Source organism: Daphnia carinata, chromosome 2 (genome assembly GCF_022539665.2).
Source record: "Daphnia carinata strain CSIRO-1 chromosome 2, CSIRO_AGI_Dcar_HiC_V3, whole genome shotgun sequence".
NCBI lineage: Eukaryota > Metazoa > Arthropoda > Branchiopoda > Diplostraca > Daphniidae > Daphnia > Daphnia carinata.
In genome coordinates this window covers 416,026-433,819 of record NC_081332.1, presented here as the reverse complement: position 1 = coordinate 433,819, position 17,794 = coordinate 416,026, and the positions used below count along the sequence as shown (strand labels likewise).

General features: G+C 42.6%; 31 non-coding genes across 31 annotated transcripts; 27 read left to right on the top strand and 4 right to left on the bottom strand.

Moving 5' to 3' along the window:
• The first annotated feature begins 107 nt into the window (after positions 1-107).
• Trnas-uga (transfer RNA serine (anticodon UGA)) lies at positions 108-189 on the top strand. Its single transcript has one exon. It is a non-coding gene; the product is annotated as a tRNA-Ser (tRNA).
• Positions 190-351: 162 nt separating this feature from the next.
• Trnal-uag (transfer RNA leucine (anticodon UAG)) lies at positions 352-433 on the top strand. Its single transcript has one exon. It is a non-coding gene; the product is annotated as a tRNA-Leu (tRNA).
• Positions 434-505: 72 nt separating this feature from the next.
• On the top strand, positions 506-579 carry Trnai-aau (transfer RNA isoleucine (anticodon AAU)). The gene has a single exon. It is a non-coding gene; the product is annotated as a tRNA-Ile (tRNA).
• A 398-nt stretch (positions 580-977) lies between these two features.
• On the top strand, positions 978-1,050 carry Trnak-cuu (transfer RNA lysine (anticodon CUU)). The gene has a single exon. It is a non-coding gene; the product is annotated as a tRNA-Lys (tRNA).
• A 238-nt stretch (positions 1,051-1,288) lies between these two features.
• Trnai-aau (transfer RNA isoleucine (anticodon AAU)) lies at positions 1,289-1,362 on the top strand. The gene has a single exon. It is a non-coding gene; the product is annotated as a tRNA-Ile (tRNA).
• A 389-nt stretch (positions 1,363-1,751) lies between these two features.
• Positions 1,752-1,833, top strand: Trnas-uga (transfer RNA serine (anticodon UGA)). The gene has a single exon. It is a non-coding gene; the product is annotated as a tRNA-Ser (tRNA).
• A 162-nt stretch (positions 1,834-1,995) lies between these two features.
• Positions 1,996-2,077, top strand: Trnal-uag (transfer RNA leucine (anticodon UAG)). Its single transcript has one exon. It is a non-coding gene; the product is annotated as a tRNA-Leu (tRNA).
• Positions 2,078-2,149: 72 nt separating this feature from the next.
• Positions 2,150-2,223, top strand: Trnai-aau (transfer RNA isoleucine (anticodon AAU)). Its single transcript has one exon. It is a non-coding gene; the product is annotated as a tRNA-Ile (tRNA).
• A 398-nt stretch (positions 2,224-2,621) lies between these two features.
• Positions 2,622-2,694, top strand: Trnak-cuu (transfer RNA lysine (anticodon CUU)). The gene has a single exon. It is a non-coding gene; the product is annotated as a tRNA-Lys (tRNA).
• A 701-nt stretch (positions 2,695-3,395) lies between these two features.
• Trnas-uga (transfer RNA serine (anticodon UGA)) lies at positions 3,396-3,477 on the top strand. The gene has a single exon. It is a non-coding gene; the product is annotated as a tRNA-Ser (tRNA).
• A 162-nt stretch (positions 3,478-3,639) lies between these two features.
• On the top strand, positions 3,640-3,721 carry Trnal-uag (transfer RNA leucine (anticodon UAG)). Its single transcript has one exon. It is a non-coding gene; the product is annotated as a tRNA-Leu (tRNA).
• Positions 3,722-3,793: 72 nt separating this feature from the next.
• On the top strand, positions 3,794-3,867 carry Trnai-aau (transfer RNA isoleucine (anticodon AAU)). The gene has a single exon. It is a non-coding gene; the product is annotated as a tRNA-Ile (tRNA).
• A 398-nt stretch (positions 3,868-4,265) lies between these two features.
• Trnak-cuu (transfer RNA lysine (anticodon CUU)) lies at positions 4,266-4,338 on the top strand. The gene has a single exon. It is a non-coding gene; the product is annotated as a tRNA-Lys (tRNA).
• A 238-nt stretch (positions 4,339-4,576) lies between these two features.
• On the top strand, positions 4,577-4,650 carry Trnai-aau (transfer RNA isoleucine (anticodon AAU)). Its single transcript has one exon. It is a non-coding gene; the product is annotated as a tRNA-Ile (tRNA).
• Positions 4,651-5,038: 388 nt separating this feature from the next.
• On the top strand, positions 5,039-5,120 carry Trnas-uga (transfer RNA serine (anticodon UGA)). The gene has a single exon. It is a non-coding gene; the product is annotated as a tRNA-Ser (tRNA).
• Positions 5,121-5,282: 162 nt separating this feature from the next.
• Trnal-uag (transfer RNA leucine (anticodon UAG)) lies at positions 5,283-5,364 on the top strand. The gene has a single exon. It is a non-coding gene; the product is annotated as a tRNA-Leu (tRNA).
• A 72-nt stretch (positions 5,365-5,436) lies between these two features.
• Trnai-aau (transfer RNA isoleucine (anticodon AAU)) lies at positions 5,437-5,510 on the top strand. The gene has a single exon. It is a non-coding gene; the product is annotated as a tRNA-Ile (tRNA).
• A 398-nt stretch (positions 5,511-5,908) lies between these two features.
• On the top strand, positions 5,909-5,981 carry Trnak-cuu (transfer RNA lysine (anticodon CUU)). Its single transcript has one exon. It is a non-coding gene; the product is annotated as a tRNA-Lys (tRNA).
• A 1,796-nt stretch (positions 5,982-7,777) lies between these two features.
• Positions 7,778-7,850, bottom strand: Trnam-cau (transfer RNA methionine (anticodon CAU)). Its single transcript has one exon. It is a non-coding gene; the product is annotated as a tRNA-Met (tRNA).
• Positions 7,851-7,949: 99 nt separating this feature from the next.
• Trnak-uuu (transfer RNA lysine (anticodon UUU)) lies at positions 7,950-8,022 on the top strand. Its single transcript has one exon. It is a non-coding gene; the product is annotated as a tRNA-Lys (tRNA).
• Positions 8,023-8,150: 128 nt separating this feature from the next.
• Trnas-gcu (transfer RNA serine (anticodon GCU)) lies at positions 8,151-8,232 on the top strand. The gene has a single exon. It is a non-coding gene; the product is annotated as a tRNA-Ser (tRNA).
• A 112-nt stretch (positions 8,233-8,344) lies between these two features.
• On the top strand, positions 8,345-8,416 carry Trnaq-uug (transfer RNA glutamine (anticodon UUG)). Its single transcript has one exon. It is a non-coding gene; the product is annotated as a tRNA-Gln (tRNA).
• Positions 8,417-8,854: 438 nt separating this feature from the next.
• Positions 8,855-8,927, bottom strand: Trnam-cau (transfer RNA methionine (anticodon CAU)). The gene has a single exon. It is a non-coding gene; the product is annotated as a tRNA-Met (tRNA).
• Positions 8,928-9,027: 100 nt separating this feature from the next.
• Trnak-uuu (transfer RNA lysine (anticodon UUU)) lies at positions 9,028-9,100 on the top strand. Its single transcript has one exon. It is a non-coding gene; the product is annotated as a tRNA-Lys (tRNA).
• Positions 9,101-9,228: 128 nt separating this feature from the next.
• Positions 9,229-9,310, top strand: Trnas-gcu (transfer RNA serine (anticodon GCU)). The gene has a single exon. It is a non-coding gene; the product is annotated as a tRNA-Ser (tRNA).
• A 112-nt stretch (positions 9,311-9,422) lies between these two features.
• Trnaq-cug (transfer RNA glutamine (anticodon CUG)) lies at positions 9,423-9,494 on the top strand. The gene has a single exon. It is a non-coding gene; the product is annotated as a tRNA-Gln (tRNA).
• A 437-nt stretch (positions 9,495-9,931) lies between these two features.
• Trnam-cau (transfer RNA methionine (anticodon CAU)) lies at positions 9,932-10,004 on the bottom strand. Its single transcript has one exon. It is a non-coding gene; the product is annotated as a tRNA-Met (tRNA).
• A 100-nt stretch (positions 10,005-10,104) lies between these two features.
• Trnak-uuu (transfer RNA lysine (anticodon UUU)) lies at positions 10,105-10,177 on the top strand. Its single transcript has one exon. It is a non-coding gene; the product is annotated as a tRNA-Lys (tRNA).
• A 128-nt stretch (positions 10,178-10,305) lies between these two features.
• Trnas-gcu (transfer RNA serine (anticodon GCU)) lies at positions 10,306-10,387 on the top strand. Its single transcript has one exon. It is a non-coding gene; the product is annotated as a tRNA-Ser (tRNA).
• A 622-nt stretch (positions 10,388-11,009) lies between these two features.
• On the bottom strand, positions 11,010-11,082 carry Trnam-cau (transfer RNA methionine (anticodon CAU)). Its single transcript has one exon. It is a non-coding gene; the product is annotated as a tRNA-Met (tRNA).
• A 99-nt stretch (positions 11,083-11,181) lies between these two features.
• On the top strand, positions 11,182-11,254 carry Trnak-uuu (transfer RNA lysine (anticodon UUU)). Its single transcript has one exon. It is a non-coding gene; the product is annotated as a tRNA-Lys (tRNA).
• Positions 11,255-17,794: the final 6,540 nt, after the last annotated feature.

Below are 17,794 nucleotides of genomic sequence, written 5' to 3'. Positions count from 1 at the left end.
AGTAGAAATGAATTCCCACTGGGAATAAAAGTTTATGCAAACTTTTTTGAATGGGGCTTTATAGAGCTGGGTTTTACCGTGCAATGTTATTGCATGGGCGAATACAAGCAGACATGGCCGAGTGGTTAAGGCGACAGACTTGAAATCTGTTTCCATCTTGGAGCGCAGGTTCGAACCCTGCTGTCTGCGATTTCCCAAACAATTTGATAAGTCATTTACATGCTGTACAGTTATTATCTTGATGGGTAATGTAATCTTCGTAGCGTTTAGTACCAGGTATGTTTTTCTATTGTGAACAATATAACTATGGTGCAGCAAATAAATTGATGTACGGGAACCATATAACTATTGGATAGTGTGGCCGAGTGGTCTATGGCGCTGGTTTTAGGCACCAGTCTCTTCGGAGGCAAGGGTTCGAATCCCTTCACTGTCATTTTATAGTATTTTTGTAGTTTTTTGCCCATTAACACACACTCATATTTTAGAAATTTTTTAAGTCAATCAAGGCCCGTTAGCTCAGTTGGTTAGAGCGCCGTGCTAATAACGCGGAGGTCATGAGTTCGATCCTCCTACGGGCCAGTAACGAATGTTACTCTTTCAACGCAGTATTTAAACTACCTACTTCTCGTGATTGCAGTAGTACCGAAATTAGTACATCGTCATTGCTTTGTCAGCAACAACATCAACTGATTATATGTAATTATAGGAAGTTTGCAAATCATAGTGCCAGCTGCAGTGCAGCTATGGTCATCTATGATTGGGCTTCTAAGTCTTCCGACTTACAGCCGAAACCTCCAGATACTTCCAGTATCCATTAAAAATGAATCACAGGGTGAATTTTTATTGGTAGTAAAGAGTTTGTTTAATTTATTGATTGCAGTTCATGTCTTGTTAATTAGCATATTAAAAGAGATGGTTTTTCCAAAACATAGCGGAAAGGGTGTCACATCAAATGCAAGCACTTCTACATAACGTATGCCTGGCTAGCTCAGTCGGTAGAGCATGAGACTCTTAATTTCAGGGTCGTGGGTTCGAGCCCCACGTTGGGCGAAGAAGACTATTACTTATTTTTCTGAAAATCCAGTCTCCTTTCGTGGCACGCGTTTGATAACCATTCGGCCCTCAATTCCTTCAGTCAAGCTGGAAGTGTTCTTGAAGGGGGCTTTTTCTTGGGCTTTTCTAATCCTTCGCTGGTTGTTTGACGGCTTTCTTTCATTTTACGTGGGCTATGGCATGTTCTGCTTGCGAATGCACTCGCTGATTTTTCGTGCGTGCGAGCATATTCCGTGGCCTGTTAGCTCAGCTGGTTAGAGCGTCGTGCTAATAACGCGAAGGTCATGAGTTCGATCCTCTTACGGGCCACTAGTGCGTTTACCTATTTCAGTTACACAAATCATTTTGGTGTAAAACGCCCTTCCTCGCCCCTAGTAGTCATGAAGAGGCCCAAATTTCTTTAGAATAACGTGCCCCAAATCAAACAATGACAGCTATGAGGTAGTAAAGTAGCCATGCGACAGAGTGGCAGGTGATCGCCCAAAGAAGATTCCATTTGTGCCCCTTTCGTGCAGATAAGTAATCTACAGCACACAATTGCTCTTCCGGCTGCTTACATCTTCATCACCTAGTTTTATTTGTTATTAGAACAGTAGAAATGAATTCCCACTGGGAATAAAAGTTTATGCAAACTTTTTTGAATGGGGCTTTATAGAGCTGGGTTTTACCGTGCAATGTTATTGCATGGGCGAATACAAGCAGACATGGCCGAGTGGTTAAGGCGACAGACTTGAAATCTGTTTCCATCTTGGAGCGCAGGTTCGAACCCTGCTGTCTGCGATTTCCCAAACAATTTGATAAGTCATTTACATGCTGTACAGTTATTATCTTGATGGGTAATGTAATCTTCGTAGCGTTTAGTACCAGGTATGTTTTTCTATTGTGAACAATATAACTATGGTGCAGCAAATAAATTGATGTACGGGAACCATATAACTATTGGATAGTGTGGCCGAGTGGTCTATGGCGCTGGTTTTAGGCACCAGTCTCTTCGGAGGCAAGGGTTCGAATCCCTTCACTGTCATTTTATAGTATTTTTGTAGTTTTTTGCCCATTAACACACACTCATATTTTAGAAATTTTTTAAGTCAATCAAGGCCCGTTAGCTCAGTTGGTTAGAGCGCCGTGCTAATAACGCGGAGGTCATGAGTTCGATCCTCCTACGGGCCAGTAACGAATGTTACTCTTTCAACGCAGTATTTAAACTACCTACTTCTCGTGATTGCAGTAGTACCGAAATTAGTACATCGTCATTGCTTTGTCAGCAACAACATCAACTGATTATATGTAATTATAGGAAGTTTGCAAATCATAGTGCCAGCTGCAGTGCAGCTATGGTCATCTATGATTGGGCTTCTAAGTCTTCCGACTTACAGCCGAAACCTCCAGATACTTCCAGTATCCATTAAAAATGAATCACAGGGTGAATTTTTATTGGTAGTAAAGAGTTTGTTTAATTTATTGATTGCAGTTCATGTCTTGTTAATTAGCATATTAAAAGAGATGGTTTTTCCAAAACATAGCGGAAAGGGTGTCACATCAAATGCAAGCACTTCTACATAACGTGTGCCTGGCTAGCTCAGTCGGTAGAGCATGAGACTCTTAATCTCAGGGTCGTGGGTTCGAGCCCCACGTTGGGCGTGTAAGACTATTACTTATTTTTCTGAAAATCCAGTCTCCTTTCGTGGCACGCGTTTGATAACCATTCGGCCCTCAATTCCTTCAGTCAAGCTGGAAGTGTTCTTGAAGGGGGCTTTTTCTTGGGCTTTTCTAATCCTTCGCTGGTTGTTTGACGGCTTTCTTTCATTTTACGTGGGCTATGGCATGTTCTGCTTGCGAATGCACTCGCTGATTTTTCGTGCGTGCGAGCATATTCCGTGGCCTGTTAGCTCAGTTGGTTAGAGCGTCGTGCTAATAACGCGGAGGTCATGAGTTCGATCCTATTACGGGCCACTAGTGCGTTTACCTATTTCAGTTACACAAATCATTTTGGTGTAAAACGCCCTTCCTCGCCCCTAGTAGTCATGAAGAGGCCCAAATTTCTTTAGAATAACGTGCCCCAAATCAAACAATGACAGCTATGAGGTAGTAAAGTAGCCATGCGACAGAGTGGCAGGTGATCGCCCAAAGAAGATTCCATTTGTGCCCCTTTCGTGCAGATAAGTAATCTACAGCACACAATTGCTCTTCCGGCTGCTTACATCTTCATCACCTAGTTTTATTTGTTATTAGAACAGTAGAAATGAATTCCCACTGGGAATAAAAGTTTATGCAAACTTTTTTGAATGGGGCTTTATAGAGCTGGGTTTTACCGTGCAATGTTATTGCATGGGCGAATACAAGCAGACATGGCCGAGTGGTTAAGGCGACAGACTTGAAATCTGTTTCCATCTTGGAGCGCAGGTTCGAACCCTGCTGTCTGCGATTTCCCAAACAATTTGATAAGTCATTTACATGCTGTACAGTTATTATCTTGATGGGTAATGTAATCTTCGTAGCGTTTAGTACCAGGTATGTTTTTCTATTGTGAACAATATAACTATGGTGCAGCAAATAAATTGATGTACGGGAACCATATAACTATTGGATAGTGTGGCCGAGTGGTCTATGGCGCTGGTTTTAGGCACCAGTCTCTTCGGAGGCAAGGGTTCGAATCCCTTCACTGTCATTTTATAGTATTTTTGTAGTTTTTTGCCCATTAACACACACTCATATTTTAGAAATTTTTTAAGTCAATCAAGGCCCGTTAGCTCAGTTGGTTAGAGCGCCGTGCTAATAACGCGGAGGTCATGAGTTCGATCCTCCTACGGGCCAGTAACGAATGTTACTCTTTCAACGCAGTATTTAAACTACCTACTTCTCGTGATTGCAGTAGTACCGAAATTAGTACATCGTCATTGCTTTGTCAGCAACAACATGAACTGATTATAGGTAATTATAGGAAGTTTGCAAATCATAGTGCCAGCTGCAGTGCAGCTATGGTCATCTATGATTGGGCTTCTAAGTCTTCCGACTTACAGCCGAAACCTCCAGATACTTCCAGTATCCATTAAAAATGAATCACAGGGTGAATTTTTATTGGTAGTAAAGAGTTTGTTTAATTTATTGATTGCAGTTCATGTCTTGTTAATTAGCATATTAAAAGAGATGGTTTTTCCAAAACATAGCGGAAAGGGTGTCACATCAAATGCAAGCACTTCTACATAACGTGTGCCTGGCTAGCTCAGTCGGTAGAGCATGAGACTCTTAATCTCAGGGTCGTGGGTTCGAGCCCCACGTTGGGCGTGTAAGACTATTACTTATTTTTCTGAAAATCCAGTCTCCTTTCGTGGCACGCGTTTGATAACCATTCGGCCCTCAATTCCTTCAGTCAAGCTGGAAGTGTTCTTGAAGGGGGCTTTTTCTTGGGCTTTTCTAATCCTTCGCTGGTTGTTTGACGGCTTTCTTTCATTTTACGTGGGCTATGGCATGTTCTGCTTGCGAATGCACTCGCTGATTTTTCGTGCGTGCGAGTAAATTTAACGGCCTGTTAGCTCAGCTGGTTAGAGCGTCGTGCTAATAACGCGAAGGTCATGAGTTCGATCCTCTTACGGGCCATAGTACGTTTACCTATTTCAGTTACACAAATCATTTTGGTGTAAAACGCCCTTCCTCGCCCCTAGTAGTCATGAAGAGGCCCAAATTTCTTTAGAATAACGTGCCCCAAATCAAACAATGACAGCTATGAGGTAGTAAAGTAGCCATGCGACAGAGTGGCAGGTGATCGCCCAAAGAAGATTCCATTTGTGCCCCTTTCGTGCAGATAAGTAATCTACAGCACACAATTGCTCTTCCGGCTGCTTACATCTTCATCACCTAGTTTTATTTGTTATTAGAACAGTAGAAATGAATTCCCACTGGGAATAAAAGTTTATGCAAACTTTTTTGAATGGGGCTTTATAGAGCTGGGTTTTACCGTGCAATGTTATTGCATGGGCGAATACAAGCAGACATGGCCGAGTGGTTAAGGCGACAGACTTGAAATCTGTTTCCATCTTGGAGCGCAGGTTCGAACCCTGCTGTCTGCGATTTCCCAAACAATTTGATAAGTCATTTACATGCTGTACAGTTATTATCTTGATGGGTAATGTAATCTTCGTAGCGTTTAGTACCAGGTATGTTTTTCTATTGTGAACAATATAACTATGGTGCAGCAAATAAATTGATGTACGGGAACCATATAACTATTGGATAGTGTGGCCGAGTGGTCTATGGCGCTGGTTTTAGGCACCAGTCTCTTCGGAGGCAAGGGTTCGAATCCCTTCACTGTCATTTTATAGTATTTTTGTAGTTTTTTGCCCATTAACACACACTCATATTTTAGAAATTTTTTAAGTCAATCAAGGCCCGTTAGCTCAGTTGGTTAGAGCGCCGTGCTAATAACGCGGAGGTCATGAGTTCGATCCTCCTACGGGCCAGTAACGAATGTTACTCTTTCAACGCAGTATTTAAAATACCTACTTCTCGTGATTGCAGTAGTACCGAAATTAGTACATCGTCATTGCTTTGTCAGCAACAACATGAACTGATTATAGGTAATTATAGGAAGTTTGCAAATCATAGTGCCAGCTGCAGTGCAGCTATGGTCATCTATGATTGGGCTTCTAAGTCTTCCGACTTACAGCCGAAACCTCCAGATACTTCCAGTATCCATTAAAAATGAATCACAGGGTGAATTTTTATTGGTAGTAAAGAGTTTGTTTAATTTATTGATTGCAGTTCATGTCTTGTTAATTAGCATATTAAAAGAGATGGTTTTTCCAAAACATAGCGGAAAGGGTGTCACATCAAATGCAAGCACTTCTACATAACGTGTGCCTGGCTAGCTCAGTCGGTAGAGCATGAGACTCTTAATCTCAGGGTCGTGGGTTCGAGCCCCACGTTGGGCGTGTAAGACTATTACTTATTTTTCTGAAAATCCAGTCTCCTTTCGTGGCACAAAACAAAACAAAACAAAACAAAACAAAACAAAACAAAACAAAACAAAACAAAACAAAACAAAACAAAACAAAACAAAACAAAACAAAACAAAACAAAACAAAACAAAACAAAACAAAACAAAACAAAACAAAACAAAACAAAACAAAACAAAACAAAACAAAACAAAACAAAACAAAACAAAACAAAACAAAACAAAACAAAACAAAACAAAACAAAACAAAACAAAACAAAACAAAACAAAACAAAACAAAACAAAACAAAACAAAACAAAACAAAACAAAACAAAACAAAACAAAACAAAACAAAACAAAACAAAACAAAACAAAACAAAACAAAACAAAACAAAACAAAACAAAACAAAACAAAACAAAACAAAACAAAACAAAACAAAACAAAACAAAACAAAACAAAACAAAACAAAACAAAACAAAACAAAACAAAACAAAACAAAACAAAACAAAACAAAACAAAACAAAACAAAACAAAACAAAACAAAACAAAACAAAACAAAACAAAACAAAACAAAACAAAACAAAAAAACAAAACAAAACAAAACAAAACAAAACAAAACAAAACAAAACAAAAAAACAAAACAAAACAAAACAAAACAAAACAAAACAAAACAAAACAAAACAAAACAAAACAAAACAAAACAAAACAAAACAAAACAAAACAAAACAAAACAAAACAAAACAAAACAAAACAAAACAAAACAAAACAAAACAAAACAAAACAAAACAAAACAAAACAAAACAAAACAAAACAAAACAAAACAAAACAAAACAAAACAAAACAAAACAAAACAAAACAAAACAAAACAAAACAAAACAAAACAAAACAAAACAAAACAAAACAAAACAAAACAAAACAAAACAAAACAAAACAAAACAAAACAAAACAAAACAAAACAAAACAAAACAAAACAAAACAAAACAAAACAAAACAAAACAAAACAAAACAAAACAAAACAAAACAAAACAAAACAAAACAAAACAAAACAAAACAAAACAAAACAAAACAAAACAAAACAAAACAAAACAAAACAAAACAAAACAAAACAAAACAAAACAAAACAAAACAAAACAAAACAAAACAAAACAAAACAAAACAAAACAAAACAAAACAAAACAAAACAAAACAAAACAAAACAAAACAAAACAAAACAAAACAAAACAAAACAAAACAAAACAAAACAAAACAAAACAAAACAAAACAAAACAAAACAAAACAAAACAAAACAAAACAAAACAAAACAAAACAAAACAAAACAAAACAAAACAAAACAAAACAAAACAAAACAAAACAAAACAAAACAAAACAAAACAAAACAAAACAAAACAAAACAAAACAAAACAAAACAAAACAAAACAAAACAAAACAAAACAAAACAAAACAAAACAAAACAAAACAAAACAAAACAAAACAAAACAAAACAAAACAAAACAAAACAAAACAAAACAAAACAAAACAAAACAAAACAAAACAAAACAAAACAAAACAAAACAAAACAAAACAAAACAAAACAAAACAAAACAAAACAAAACAAAACAGCTGTTTTCTTCTGAATCGGTTAACTTGTGTTACTCTGAGTGCAATTTCCCTAAGACGATTATCTCCCAGTGATCAGGCGGATCGATTTGGATTTGGTTCATGTTTGAATTAAAATTGAGAACGATGCGATCGAACACTGCCCTTGCAGTGCGAGTTGAATCTAAATGTTGGAACAAAAATCTTATGCAGAAACTGCCCCGAGTGAGGTTCGAACTCACGACCTCGAGATTATGAGACTCGCGCGCTGCCTACTGCGCTATCGAGGCGTAAAATGGGTGAGAATAGTAATCATGAAAAAAAAGTCGTTCTTTCGTTAGAGGCAACAGAGAAACAATTGAGGTTTTCATCGCAGAGGCAATGTGGAAGCCCGGTTAGCTCAGTCGGTAGAGCGCGGGACTTTTAATCCTGAGGTCGAGTGTTCAAGTCCCTCATCGGGCGTCGTTAAATTTCATTCTTTAATTGGAATATACTTCAAATCAAATAAGTGATATGCACAGTTATAGAAAACTCTGTTGAAATTTGGCTACGGATCATTGTGACCCAAGTGAAATTCGATCCAGATGGCGGACGAGGTGACCGAGCGGTTAAGGTGATGGACTGCTAATCCATTGTGCATTGCACGCGTGGGTTCGAATCCCATCTTCGTCGTGATCATTTAATCCTCCAATTGATACCGAAATTTATCGAATACTTACGAAATTATAATCGCAATAAAACCGTTGGTTTCTTGGTGAAACTTACAGGGTCAAACTTATATGACGGTTCCATGGTGTAATGGTTAGCACTTCAGACTTTGACTCTGACAATCTGAGTTCGATTCTCAGTAGAACCTGAGACAGTGAAGCCAACGACTAACATTTTTCAACACCACCTTTTTCGTAGAAGCCACTCTTGTGACAAACGCGCTTTTTTTTCATTTCCACTTTGAAAGTTTTGCAGTGTATCGTAGAAACTTACCCCTTCTTTAAGTCAACGTTTGAACCATTTCTCCTGTGTCCCTGAGACTGGCTCTACCTTGAAAGCAAAAACACATTAACTGTTCTCCCCCCTTATTTTGTCGCCTGCTTCTTTTCCTCCCCGAATACTACTTTGATATACGGTGTGGAACACTAAGTAACAACCTATTTATGTGGTTTAAGTTATGCTGTTTTCTTCTGAATCGGTTAACTTGTGTTACTCTGAGTGCAATTTCCCTAAGACGATTATCTCCCAGTGATCAGGCGGATCGATTTGGATTTGGTTCTTATGCATAAAAATCTTATGCAGAAACTGCCCCGAGTGAGGTTCGAACTCACGACCTCGAGATTATGAGACTCGCGCGCTGCCTACTGCGCTATCGAGGCGTAAAATGGGTGAGAATAGTAATCATGAAAAAAAAAGTCGTTCTTTCGTTAGAGGCAACAGAGAAACAATTGAGGTTTTCATCGCAGAGGCAATGTGGAAGCCCGGTTAGCTCAGTCGGTAGAGCGCGGGACTTTTAATCCTGAGGTCGAGGGTTCAAGTCCCTCATCGGGCGTCGTTAAATTTCATTCTTTAATTGGAATATACTTCAAATCAAATAAGTGATATGCACAGTTATGGAAAACTCTGTTGAAATTTGGCTACGGATCATTGTGACCCAAGTGAAATTCGAGCCAGATTGTGGACGAGGTGACCGAGCGGTTAAGGTGATGGACTGCTAATCCATTGTGCATTGCACGCGTGGGTTCGAATCCCATCTTCGTCGTGATCGTTTAATCCTCCAATTGATACCGAAATTTATCGAATACTTACGAAATTATAATCGCAATAAAACCGTTGGTTTCTTGGTGAAACTTACAGGGTCAAACTTATATGACGGTTCCATGGTGTAATGGTTAGCACTTCAGACTCTGACTCTGACAATCTGAGTTCGATTCTCAGTAGGACCTGAGACAGTGAAGCCAACGACTAACATTTTTCAACACCACCTTTTTCGTAGAAGCCACTCTTGTGACAAACGCGCTTTTTTTTCATTTCCACTTTGAAAGTTTTGCAGTGTATCGTAGAAACTTACCCCTTCTTTAAGTCAACGTTTGAACCATTTCTCCTGTGTCCCTGAGACTGGCTCTACCTTGAAAGCAAAAACACATTAACTGTTCTCCCCCTTATTTTGTCGCCTGCTTCTTTTCCTCCCCGAATACTACTTTGATATACGGTGTGGAACACTAAGTAACAACCTATTTATGTGGTTTAAGTTATGCTGTTTTCTTCTGAATCGGTTAACTTGTGTTACTCTGAGTGCAATTTCCCTAAGACGATTATCTCCCAGTGATCAGGCGGATCGATTTGGATTTGGTTCTTATGCATAAAAATCTTATGCAGAAACTGCCCCGAGTGAGGTTCGAACTCACGACCTCGAGATTATGAGACTCGCGCGCTGCCTACTGCGCTATCGAGGCGTAAAATGGGTGAGAATAGTAATCATGAAAAAAAAAGTCGTTCTTTCGTTAGAGGCAACAGAGAAACAATTGAGGTTTTCATCGCAGAGGCAATGTGGAAGCCCGGTTAGCTCAGTCGGTAGAGCGCGGGACTTTTAATCCTGAGGTCGAGTGTTCAAGTCCCTCATCGGGCGTCGTTAAATTTCATTCTTTAATTGGAATATACTTCAAATCAAATAAGTGATATGCACAGTTATAGAAAACTCTGTTGAAATTTGGCTACGGATCATTGTGACCCAAGTGAAATTCGAGCCAGATTGCAGACGAGGTGACCGAGCGGTTAAGGTGATGGACTGCTAATCCATTGTGCATTGCACGCGTGGGTTCGAATCCCATCTTCGTCGTGATCGTTTAATCCTCCAATTTATACCGAAATTTATCGAATACTTACGAAATTATAATCGCAATAAAACCGTTGGTTTCTTGGTGAAACTTACAGGGTCAAACTTATATGACGGTTCCATGGTGTAATGGTTATCACTTCAGACTCTGAATCTGACAATCCGAGTTCAAATCTCAGTAGGACCTGAGACAGTGAAGCCAACGACTAACATTTTTCAACACCACCTTTTTCGTAGAAGCCACTCTTGTGACAAACGCGCTTTTTTTTCATTTCCACTTTGAAAGTTTTGCAGTGTATCGTAGAAACTTACCCCTTCTTTAAGTCAACGTTTGAACCATTTCTCCTGTGTCCCTGAGACTGGCTCTACCTTGAAAGCAAAAACACATTAACTGTTCTCCCCCCTTATTTTGTCGCCTGCTTCTTTTCCTCCCCGAATACTACTTTGATATACGGTGTGGAACACTAAGTAACAACCTATTTATGTGGTTTAAGTTATGCTGTTTTCTTCTGAATCGGTTAACTTGTGTTACTCTGAGTGCAATTTCCCTAAGACGATTATCTCCCAGTGATCAGGCGGATCGATTTGGATTTGGTTCTTATGCATAAAAATCTTATGCAGAAACTGCCCCGAGTGAGGTTCGAACTCACGACCTCGAGATTATGAGACTCGCGCGCTGCCTACTGCGCTATCGAGGCGTAAAATGGGTGAGAATAGTAATCATGAAAAAAAAGTCGTTCTTTCGTTAGAGGCAAAAGAGAAACAATTGAGGTTTTCATCGCAGAGGCAATGTGGAAGCCCGGTTAGCTCAGTCGGTAGAGCGCGGGACTTTTAATCCTGAGGTCGAGGGTTCAAGTCCCTCATCGGGCGTCGTTAAATTTCATTCTTTAATTGGAATATACTTCAAATCAAATAAGTGATATGCACAGTTATGGAAAACTCTGTTGAAATTTGGCTACGGATCATTGTGTCGGAAAATCCGACGTCCAACACTGTCCAAGGGGACGGTGAAGAGGCAGATGAATAGAAACGAAGATGCCGGGCACTCGGTACCGAAGTGTCGGTAGCCGGGGTAAGTCCAACTCTAGGCGGGAGCTAACCAAGAAGTTCCCGGCCATTGAAAAGGATATGACGGTAGACGGTAAACGACTGAATATAAACGGGAGTTAGAACGATTCGCCCGGCGAATCCTTGGCTTAGAAGGCCGGACGTCCTTAGTATAATATCGAAACTACTTGACGTCTTTTGCAGCTATATGAGGCGGTCTCTACCGACCGCTCTCATAAGTCAACATCAAAAACCATCGCGACTGGAGCCGGTTTTAGCCCAGAGTAAAAAAGATGTTGACGGAGGAGGAACCGACGGTGGGTCGGTGGAGGAGGATTCGAGGTGGAGAAGGAGCGGACGATCCTGCGGCTAAAACGGGTGACGGAACAGCGGTGACACCTACTCCAACGTTTAAATTTATGTACGTTTAATTGCTTATATTAGTCAACGGTGTTTTGTAAATGCTGGGTATATAAAGGCCGGTTTTCGGCTGAGTAAATACACACGAGTTTCACCGAAGCCCCCGGAGTCGGCTCTTCATTCTACTGGTAACTACTATCAAGTTTGTCTCTGTTATCACTTGTGTTGCTGCCCGTCGCAACTGGCCGTCATTATCTGCCCGGCCGTGATACGCTGCTGTCGCCCGTCTGTCTTCTTCTTTGGCCCGGCTCTTTTTTCCTCCACGGCTACATCGAAGTTGCTCGCAGCAATTCCATCCGGATCGGATCCTGCTTGGCCGTCGCTTCACTTGAAGATCCATTCGACCCGGGGGCATTCAACGCCAAGGATTACAAGTAATCTAGCTACTGTTATTCGTGTCCGTCATATTGGCCGCGCCGTCTCTCGGCATCATTTTTGAGATCATTTGACGGTGAGATCCGTACGGTCGCTTAAATTGAGGTCCAGTTAGTCAAGTCATTGGCAGCCCGGCTCCCCCACCGGCTGCCGGCCTGGACGTACCGCGGCTATTACGCTGAGGCAACCAAGGCCTCAAGCCCACTACTTTACGCTGAGCCGGCAGACTCCGGCATTGAGAAGCCCAGCAAAGGGATAAATCTCAAATTGGTCCTTCGAACAAAACAAAGAAAAAAAAAAAGAAAGAAAGAAGGAAAGAAAAATAATATAAAAATCTGCCCGTACATTCCATAACAGTGTCGGACAGCATCCATCAGCAGCACCAGCAGGCGGTGTACGCAAGATTCCAGCACCTCTTAGATACGGAGGCCCGCTCTTACGAACTCTGGAAAGAGTTAGAACAGACCATCCCGAAAGGTGTGTTCAGGAGACTTCGTATCCCGGAGCCGTTCCCTGAACAGCGTGCCAAGAGACCGGTGGAGAAAAAGAGTCGGCCAAACCCTTACACACGGCCGATTACTCCGACTTTGGAATCTCCAGCCCAGTTTTTGAACGAGCAGGAGAGAGAGCAGCTAGACGCCCTCACCAAAGTCCAGGAGTCGCACTCCTCGGTAATAGCAGCGGCACAAAGGGCAGCAGAACGGGCCGAGGAACACGCCAGATTCTTGCTGGAGACTAGCAAGCTGAGACGCGACAAAGAAGAATTACAGAGAAGGGAGCTGATATTGGAAAGGGCGCGCGGAGTCAAAGAGTTGCCGCCCGCTACGTTCCAGATACCGGCCCCACCACCGACCCCCACGGTGTTGAGCCAAGAAATCAGAGACCTCGCCGCTGGCCCCTCTAAAGAGCCACCCCAAGCGAAGAAAGCGAGGTCCACATCAGGGATACCACGCAGTTGGAAAAAATCTTCACCCGAAGAAAGATTGAGCAAGCAGTTATCAAAGCGGCTGGCTAGGACAGGAATCGCGTCGTCCTCTGAAGACGAGATTCTAAAATCCCCGGTGCTTGATTGATATCGTTCACATTGTTATAAATTATTAAAAGTTGAAATAAAATATTTGGAAAAATATATATCTCTACCACTATCAGTTTATCTCTACCACTATCAGAAAAAAAATATATATTATAAAGGCAAAATGTCAGTCCCGGCCAGGAGGACGAGACATACGGTGACAGACCCAGACGAGCAAAGCCTAGATGAGAGACTCTCGATCATCGAGGAAAAGCTCGAAAAGGTATACAAGTCCGGCGACTCGTACCACTCTATGTTGCACAAGAGGGTCGAGGTCGCGGAAAAAACAATCGAAAGATTCATGACAGATACGAGCATGAAAATGAAGGCGATGGAAAAAAAGATTGAGGACCTAGAAGACTTAAAGTCAAAAGTGGCCGCAATCACGGAGTTAGTAGGAGAGATAGACGGGAGAAGCAATCAAGCGCTGAACTCTGCGGCGATATTGATTGAACAAGCGAAAGAAAGCTTCTCAATGAAAGAGCAAATTCCAGAGATAGTGGAGGGCGTGAGAGCTGAGATAAAATCGATTGTGGAGAAAACAATCGAGGATAGCATGCCAAGCCTGGAAGAGAGCCCGATAAGACGACAAGAGCCGTTACGGGCTTCGTCGAGGGCAGAATCTCCGATAGGCACGCGGGAAGATTTGCTCGAAGATCGGGCTTTGATAAAAAGAGAACTGAAAGACAGCATAGCTTGGGCCGAGGCGGATGCGGAGAGCAGACAGAAGTTTATAGACAAGGCCGAGGCCCGGTGGTTGGCATTAGTGGCGATTAATGAGAAGCTTGCGGCAGTCTCCACAGCAGCCGATAAAGCTGGAGACAGAGAGATGGAAGACAAGCTAAGGGAAAAAATTAAGAAATTGAGAGAGAAGTACAAAAAGAGCGAAACCCAATCGCCGGTACTCAGAACAGCGCTGCCTCTACCGACGTTTAACGGGGAGATCACAGCGTGGAAAGGATGGAAGGCAATGTGGACGGCGTACGACGCCGATCCAAGATTAACAGAGGCGGAGAAATTTCAATATCTGCGGATAAGCCTGAAAGGCAAGGCCGCAGAATTGATATCACACATACACTTCGATGAAAACCAATACCAAGAGGCAATGCAAAAATTGGAAAAAAGATTCGGGGATTCAGAAAAGTTAAAAGCACACTATGTGAACGAGCTGAAAAGTCTAGTGGCCGTAAGATTGGGAGACACGGCAACAACCAGTCAGTTAAAAAGAATTTTCGACGGGTTGACAAACGCGAGAGCAGCCCTAACGAACCTCAAAGTGGATATGGGCGGGTATGGAGAATACATCGCGGGGGACGTGTTGAAGGCTTTGCCTAAAGCATTAACCTCGCGATGGTGGAGAGACAAATGGTTCGACGAGGATCAACCGACATTAGAAGCAATTCTAAAGGAGCTGGATCGAGAGATACGGCTTAGAGAGATGGAAGAAGATCCGGTGAGCCAACCGCAAAGCCCGAGAAGGGAGCCTCAAGAGAGGGGAGGTAGGATGACACCCTGTTGTTTTTGTCAGCAGAATCACATACACCATAGGTGTATGGTGAATACCCCGCAGTTCAGACGAACACTCTGCGAGCGAGAAAACCGTTGCTTGAAATGCCTCGGCAGATCACACAGGACGGAACATTGCGTAGCCAGAGTCCCTTGCAGGAACTGCGGGAGTATAGATCATAGCCCAGCGCTATGCCTGTCCAGACAAAGACAATACGGGCCAGTCAGATCACAGTCCCCGCAAAGACCGATGAATAAGTCGGTAACCATAGATACCAACGTGAATTGTGCGCAGGCAACTTCGATCGGACTGCCCACATTCACGGCGGTATTACAAGGAAGAAATAACAGGAAAGTAAAAGTGCTGGGTCTGATAGACTCGGGGAGCGAAAAGACGTTCATCCGACAGAGTCTAATCAGACGATTAAAAGCGGATGAAGAAGAAGAAGGAGAAGTGAGGGTGAACACGTTTGGGTCAAACCAAGCGGAAAGATCGGTGCTAAAGACCTATAGCATATGGATGGTCCCCGAGAGACAGGGAAAAATAAAAATTAAGGCAACGGCTATAAAATATGTGGCGAAGGCAACCCCAAAGGTTCGGTCAAAGTTAGTGGAGATCTTGACGGAACAGGGGGAGAAGGTCGCGGATGAAAGGCATTCCAAACCGGACCATAAAACAGAGTTTGACATGATAATAGGATGTGACTATTATTGGCAAATTCTTAAACACCAGACGAGACAGGGTCCAGACGACTCAGTGGCATGTGCCAGCAAGCTTGGGTGGATTATTTTTGGAGCGCCCATAGCAGGAAATCAAAGCGAGGTGTCGGCAAACATAGTTACACAGGCCGACAGTAAAAAAGCGATGGTAGACTTCAAGGAATTCTGGGCCTTGGAACACATGGGAGTTACGCCCCAAGAGCTAGAGGACCCGGGGTTCCTGAAGAACTATCAGGACACTATAAGGAAAGATCCAACGGGCAGATATGAGATTCTGTTCCCGTTTAAAAATAACAGGAGGTCGATGGAGACCAATAAAAATATAGCTTCGATCAGATTGACAGGGCTGTTGAGAAAAATGAAACGGGAGGACAAAGTAGCCTACCATGAAGTTTTTCAACAATACCTCGAGAAAGGCTACATAGAAGTAGCAGATAGAAATTACACGGGAGCATGTACGTATTTGCCGCACAGACCGGTAATAAAGACGGAGGCGGCAACAACTAAGATCAGGCCGGTGTTTGATGGTTCGGCCCACCAACAAAGTAAGCCGAGCCTTAACGATTTATTGGAGACCGGGCCGAACCTGAACCCGGAGCTGTTGGCAGTGTTGCTCAGGTTCAGGCAGAGCAAGATAGCGTGGATGGCGGACATCACGCAGGCATTCCTACAGATAGGAATTCAAGAAGAACACGGACAGATAGTACGGTTTTGTGGATAAAAGACCCGAGAGAAGACAATTCGGAGTGGATAGAATACAGGTGGAAGAGGGTGCCATTTGGCCTCTCGAGTAGCCCGTTTATTCTAAGGGCGGTCATTCTTAAATGCTTGGATGAGCATAAGGATGACTACCCAGAGTTGGTGAAGCAATTAGGCTCGCAGTTATATGTGGACGACTGGTTGGGGGGAGCCGACAGCATCCCCCAAGCAGTCGACCTGATAACACAGGCGCAGAGATTGTTTGGCTCGGCAAAAATGGAGCTAAGAAAATGGACGACAAATAGCATGGAATTGAGAGAACGGTTGCAAACATTACAATTTCAGAGCAACGAGAAGACAATGGGAGATAATGCGGAGAAGATCGTTAAGGCACTAGGGGTCACTTGGGATCCGGGGACGGACTCATTTAGATTCAGACCCGAGAAAATAGTGGAAGAGGCCGAGGAAATGAATAAAAGGCCGACGAAAAGGAAATTATTCAGCCTGGCGCTGAAAGTCTTCGACCCGATGGGGTTAATATCACCGGTAACGGTGGTAGCGAAGATTATCATGCAAAAGGTTTGGATAGACAAGACAGGCTGGGACGAACCAGTGTCGGCAAGCATAATGCCACACTGGGAGACATTCATTAAAAGTTTGTCGGACCTTACGAACACAAAGCTGGGACGGTGGACAGGAGAAATCCATTCACCGAGGCTACACTTGTTTTGCGACGCCAGTGACGACGCATACAGTGTAGCCGCATATCTGGAGACCGGAGAGGAGACAAAGCTGTTATGCAGCAAAACTCGGATAGCACCGGATCCAAAAAAGTCGGTGTCGACTCCCAGATTGGAGCTGCTCAGCAATTTGCTGGCGGTCAGGCTGGGAGATTACATCGAAAAGTCCCTTGGACGGTCCTTTGAGAAAACGTTGTGGACGGACTCGGCGATAGCCTACTGGTGGATGAAAGGCGAATCAGGCCGGTGGAAGCAGTTCGTTCACAACCGAGTAACAGAAATCAGGGGAAAAATCGATATAGAGTCGATAAGGCACTGCCCGGGAGTGCAGAACCCGGCAGATATAGCTTCGAGAGGGGCTTCGGTGAGTCAGCTGAACCACAAGAAAGATTGGTGGTCAGGCCCAGAGTGGCTGAACAGAAAAAAAGATTGGCCGAAAAATCCAGCCCAAGTAGAGCTGGATTATACGGTAGAAATAAGGAGAGAGGAAAAACCTAAGGAGATAACACAATGCAATATTTCGATACCGAAGGAGGAAGAATGGTACGAAAATTATAGCTCACTGCGCACGATTGTCAGGATCTGGGCGACAGTGAAAAGAGCAGTAAAGAAGTTTAGGGGACTCTCGAGTCCCGAGACACCGCTGGCAGAAGTGTCGTGTGGAATCGATAAGAAACGGTTTAACATTCTCGCAGTAGAAGAGGTAGAGCAAGCAGAATTAGATTTATGGCGGAAGATGCAAAATGACGCGTCCAAAGACGTAAAGGAAGCAATAAAAGAGAAGAAGCCTTGGAAAAATGATAAACTGAGGAAGTTGGGATTGGCCTGGGA